The 6000-nt window shown below is 46.2% G+C and overlaps 1 protein-coding gene across 5 annotated transcripts in view; it reads left to right on the top strand.

Moving 5' to 3' along the window:
- The first annotated feature begins 1945 nt into the window (after positions 1–1945).
- MCTP2 (multiple C2 and transmembrane domain containing 2) overlaps positions 1946–6000 on the top strand; it is a 258051-nt gene continuing 253996 nt past the window's right edge. For 2 of the 5 annotated variants that reach the window (XM_058294640.2, XM_071214339.1), the window contains exon 1: positions 2524–2636. The gene's annotated coding sequence lies outside the window, so the exon portion shown is untranslated. Of the gene's footprint in view, positions 2087–2518; positions 2637–6000 lie in introns of those variants that run through there. The other 3 variants (XM_071214337.1, XM_058294644.2, XM_071214338.1) reach the window with 3 other exon arrangements.

The following is a 6000-nucleotide window of genomic DNA, read 5'->3' as shown; positions in this document are numbered from 1 at the left end:
AAGACACCTGTCATCCCATAGTGGGAGATTCTGGGCAACTCTGTGATTGTAACCTGTCCTATTTAAATTGTTCTGGCGCATTCAAACAAGCACAGCAACAGTGTTAAAATAGTTCCACTGCAGAGCATCGGAATGTATGTCAGGCAGTATCAGCTGTGACAGCAAAGGGGCCCACTGGACACGTGAAAGATGTGTGCCATTTATGACGTACTAGAACAGAAGAAATTACTAGACTGCCATGCAACCAAACTTACATTGTCTAAGATATAAAAGCAATTGTTTCTGATAGGACACATTTAAGCATAGAGAATGAGAAAACTTCATCTCAATGATCATATTGACAATAGGGCTGTTTCTTCAGATGACAAATATCTTGTGCTTATGTGAATTAAGAGGGCAAGAGAGAGAAGGCTGCCTCTTACAAATGTGTTATATTTATAGCAATTATGACATCATCAACCAGGGTCCATAATGTCAGACTTGTTAAATATCTGTTTAAATTATATAATCCAATACAACGGCCGTGTATTAAAAATTTATCAGCTGCATAAATAAGTTTGACACTGTTCTAAGTGGTGCTATGCTTATGTAGTAAAGCTAAATTGGCTGAAGCAACAATATTATTCCCTGGGTGGAACATACTGCTAGAAGGAGCAGGTAATATGATTGGACAATATTAAAAAAAAAATCCTTAAGGATTTTAGAAGGTGGGATGATGGTGAGATGGAGAGGTATGATTTTAGATTTCTGTAACTTTGGATGTTTCACTTTCTGTAGAATTTAGCGATTGAAAAGTGCTGTTATTCATTTTCCACTTGTGGTTGAGATGCAGAACCACAGAACAGGAACTCCACTCTGGCAGGAGTTAGAGGCAAAAGCTTTTTGTATTGGCTTACTTGTTATTTTAATTTGTTTTATTATTAGTCTGCTTTCAAGATATGGTTACTACGTCTACCTTCTGCTCTTTCTCTCCATTCCTTGCTTGGTCCATTTTGCCAGGTGACTTCTGTTCTCTGAGGCAAAAGTTCAGTTGAAAAGGCCCACATTTGCCAGAAGGCCTCAGGTAGCTCCCACCCTGTGATTTTTGCTCTCTGGCATGCTATTTTATGTTTCTGAGTTTTATAGTTTCCTCATCCTGATCTAGGGATATAATTAAGTGTCGCCCAGGCTTGGGAAAGTTAAATATGTTCACCCATTACAGGCCAAGCATAGATATTGGAACAAATTTGTGATTTAGCCCCGGCAGCTATCCTAAGTAGGTTTTTCATGATGGCAGTGCTGTTTTTAACCATTTCTCTCAAGTTCTTGGGTTTTAAAATGTAATGCCCTCCCCATCCCCATTTCCTATCCTACTATTATTATTAACCAATCTTTATTAAGTGCTTACTTTCCATGGGCCAGGACCCTGCGGCAAGTAAATTAACTACTTCTCAGAATCTAGCTATGGGATAGCTACTACTTTAATCCTCTTTTATGGCATGTTGAAACAGAGAGTGAAGATATGTGAACTCATTGGCTTACACAGTGAGTAGCGCAGGCAGGATTTGATTTGACATCTTTCTGACTCCAGAGTCAGAGCTCTTAATCACCAATTACTACCAATTAAACCCTTCTCCAGCTCACAAACCTCCCCTGCCCATACGAAGCCACAGATGCCACACCTCATACAGCGTGTTTCCAGAAATCCCTTGTAGCCAGTTTAAAAGCCGCTGTTTCATAGGGGTGAAGTCTTGATCTTAACCCTGCACTGAATTGGTGCCCAGTAGACGCGGTCTCACTAAGAAATGGGGAAAGAAACTGAGTGGATAGAGAAATAGAGTAAATAAAGTGCAATAAGATTACAGCAGGAAGAAAAGAGGGCGGAGGAAGATAAAGAACGAAAGGGGAAGGAACACTCGGCAAATATTTACGGAGCACCTCGGTGCTGATTATTGCACCACGGGGACTGTACGGGACAGTCGTTGTGAAGCGCGCAGCGCAGCTCGTCTGGGCGCCACCTTCTGCGTGTCCGTACAGATAAGGAACTAAGGCTCAGAAAACAGCTCGGAGGATCCGGGGAGCCCCCTTTGCGCACCACGTGGCACAGGTATAGAAATTTGCTTGGCTTTGGTTCCTCTTCCCAGGGTCACAGCAGCAAAGTCGCAGGCTGCTTCCTTCCCATTGTTCCTTTAGGGACCGACGGGGGCAGAGGGAGGCATGCTGGTAAGAAACTCTTCCCCTACTTTGAACTAAAGCGCAAGTTAACTCCACTCCCAAGTCGCGGCTAGGCTTTCTGGACACACCTTCTCCTTCCTGTGAGCCAACCCAGACGAGTAAGTGGCAAGCAAGCTCTTCCTCGTTGCGCAGCCGGTGCCCGGGACTGAGACCGAGTCTTGCCAGATGCCGCGGGGCCCCGGGAGGCCGCGCCCGCGCTGGGGTGGGAGGCGGATTCAGGTGACGCGCGGCCACCTCCTCCCCTTTAAGGCGGGGCTCGCGGGCGGGAGCCGGAGCCGGCGGATGCGGGCCCGGTCCCCGCCCCTCCCGCGTCCCGGCTGCTCCCCTGAGCGGCGGCGGCAGGTCCCGCGCAGGTGAGGGGCGCGCGCGGGCCCCGCTGCCAGCCCCCGGCCGCCGCCTGGGACAGCTGCTTTCTCCTGGGGGTGAGTATCTGCCCCGAACCGCGGCGGGGAATTGGGGATCCCTGAGCCGAGGGTCCAGGATGGGAATTCAGGGGCTAACCCGGAGCTGTAGGTGTAGCGGCCAAAAAGGTGTCCCGAGGCCAGGACACCGAAATCCGGGGCGAGGAGTGCGGGGGCGCGCTGCGGGGGAGGACGGCCTCCCCCACGGTTTCACTGCACTTGGAAGGACACGCCTCGGGTCTCCCCAGGGCGCCCACCTCCACTGCGTGACTCCCTCTGGACGGTGAGCCCCTCACCTGGGTGGCATCGATGCGCTCGCGTCCTGGAGACCCAGAGATTCAACTTCGGCTCATTGTGTTGACATTTCGACCTACCACGCGGGAGCAGCCAGGCTTCTGGTGATTTTGTAGGTTACAGAGTGTCTCAGTCAGAGCCGGTGAGCGAGCCGGAGAGATAAGGGCTGGGGGGAGAGGGAGGAGAGGGAGATGAACTTGAGAGGTGAATGCTTCCGCAGTCAGCCCCGCGGCGCACTGTCCTTTTGTTAAGCAGATGGTGCGCTGGTGGATTTTAAAAATGGTTGGTTTCCACAAGCTGGGTTTTCTCTTCTCGGAGTGAACTTCTGTGTGAAGCCTAAGGGCTTCGGCCGCGTCTCCGTGTTTGCGGGAGTTTGCTCTGGAAGTTACCTTGGCGGAGGCACGTACAGGTACCAGACGGCTTCCCGTGGGAGCTTGGGGCTTTATGGCTTTAGAGGACCTGCCTCACGGAGGTGCAGGATCCCCGACAGGTCTCTAGATTCTGATTTCCATTAACTTTTTTTTTTTTCGGCTTGAGTCAGAGGCATTTCAATTCAAATATTTGTTCAATGCCTGATAAGGGCGAACCTCTTTGAGAGTCAAGCCGATGTGCTCTTGGGTATCACAGGTGTTGATACAAAGGGGAATTCTGAGGGCACTGTTCCTCCTCAGGGCGGATGTTTAGAAACAGACCAAAGGCGCACGGGGCTTTGCCACAGAACCTCTTTGATCTCTAGTAATTAAACATTTAAATACAAGGCGAACGTACTTTTTTTTTTTTTTAAGATTTATTTTTTATTTCTCTCCCCTTCCCCCCCAACACACACCCCCGTTGTCTGCTCTCTGTGTCCATTTGCTGTGTGTTCCGTGCGTTTTTGAAGAATATTTGCCATTAGCCTAGTCAGTCATGTAAAGGGCCAGCAATTATGAAAACCATCCTTGAAATAAGATTTAAGAATCAACTTGTGCCAAGCACCATCCAAGGCACCTTATAGTCTTATCTTGTTACACTTAATCTACAAAGGGGTTGTTATTCTGCTGAAGATGAGTTAACTGAGGTTAGGGAGCAATCTAGCAATTTGTACAAGGTAAGTGGTGAACCTAGAAATTGAATGTGGATATTGGATATTTCTGAGTGCAGAAGCCATGCTTTTTCACTATTCCATGCTGCTGAGAGGATGGTTTGTGGAAATCTGGCAGATTTATTGGAAATGAGAATTCAAATTTATATTCATAATACATTCACACCTCCTGGGGATTAAAGCAGTCGTCATGAATAAAATGAGCACTGTTTTCCTTATACTTGTGTGATTAAACTCTGACTTAACTGGGACAGGTAGTGAACAGCTATTTTTAAAAGATAACTTGTATTTTGTCTTCCTTAACGTATTTTTAAGGGCCTAATATATCCAAGTGGGGCCAATTAGTAAAACTTTTTATATATTCCCTCTGTGTTGCACAAAGAAGGAACAGCCAATTTTCATATCATTCACGTCCCTTAACATATTTACAATTTGATTTTTTTCCAAAGCTGCGAGGTGAATAGAGGCCACTGTTGTCATTTAGAAATGCCTTTGTGTATAAATGTATAAATAATTTTTTTCAGAGACATCCATTTTCCCTTTAACCTATCTCTAGCAGCGTAGATTACTGCATTGAGCTTTTCTGGGAAGAATTCTGAATTGATAAAATTCCTATTTTAACTTGAATAACTGATCCATAGCAACTGAATGGACGATTTCTTTAAGTTCATGTACATTACAAAGATGATTTTCAAATTAAAAGTACTATACTGTATAGAAAGAGAGTGAAAATCATCCTTATAATTGAAAATAATATTTCCTGATATGGGGAGCATTGCTTTCTTGAAACCGTCCTTGGGAAGCAGATTTGGCCCAATGGATAGGGCATCCTCCTACCACATGGGAGGTCCAGGGTTCAAACCCAGGGCCTCCTGACCTGTGTGGTAAGCTGGTCCACGTGCAGTGCTGATGCGTGCAAGGAGTGCCATGCCATGCAGGGGTGTCCCCTGCATAGGGGAGCCCTGCACGCAAGGAGTGTGCCCTGTAAGGAGAGCTGCCCTGCATGAAAAAAGTGCAGCCTGTCCAGGAGTGGCGCTGCACACATGGAGAGCTGATGCAGCAAGATGACACAACAACAACAACAAAAAAGAGACACAGATTCTGGGTGCCGCTGACAAGAATATAAGCCGACACAGAACACACAGCGAATGGACACAGAGAACAGACAATGGGGGGGAGGGGGGAATAAATAAATAAATAAATCAATCTTTAAAAAAAAAAAGAAACCTTCCTTACAATTGCCAGTAATTTTACATGGAAATCGAGGGGTTTCATAATTTAATAACTCTGAGGTGCTGTAAGTTAATTTTAGAAGAACTAGTTAGGATATTCTGCTAAATCATGCTTGTCCTCAATTTTTTTCTGTTTTCTTTTGACAGTGGAATGGACAAGGCATCTTGAACCCCTCCTTAGAGGGGTTGAAATCCTGCCTAGAAGGTGCTTATTAAAAATTTTTAAAAAAGGTGCACTTGACTTGGTTTATAATGGCAGTGGCTGAGTGAGAGTGGGTAGAGGATGAGAAGTAGAAGTTCCCAGAAAACCGAAAGGGCAGGGAACAAAGAATGTAGGATGTGAGGCAGGGACAGATCCAGATTTTGTGAGGCCTGAAGGGTGAACAATTGGGGAGGAGGGTCTCATTAAGACAAATAATACAAGATTAGGTCTGAACTTGAATTGAATGAGAAAATTTCCTGGAAATTTCTTTGTCCTTTTGCTGAGATCTTTTGAGCAATTTACCAGAAATGCTTATATGGAAGTGCTTCCTGATTGCAATGTGGCTTCCCCTCCTCCTGAAAACACTCAGCTTTGACGAGTAGTTAGTGGCACATAGGTGAAGGAGCCTTGCAGGTGAGGGGCCTGAAGCTCCACATAGTGAAGCTGTTGTTGTAACTGGAGACAAAGGCCCTCATGGTCCTTTGAGCAGAGAAGGGACCACTGGTTGGGTAGGAGAGGTGTGGGCTTGTCAGGGACTCTGAGCCCTTCCTGTCTAGTGTACAGTTCTGAGAGAAA

The sequence above is a fragment of the Dasypus novemcinctus genome, chromosome 3 (genome assembly GCF_030445035.2).
Source record: "Dasypus novemcinctus isolate mDasNov1 chromosome 3, mDasNov1.1.hap2, whole genome shotgun sequence".
Classification (NCBI taxonomy): Eukaryota; Metazoa; Chordata; class Mammalia; order Cingulata; family Dasypodidae; genus Dasypus; species Dasypus novemcinctus.
Note: the sequence above shows the minus strand (reverse complement) of the source record. Positions and strands in the feature narration are given on the sequence as shown.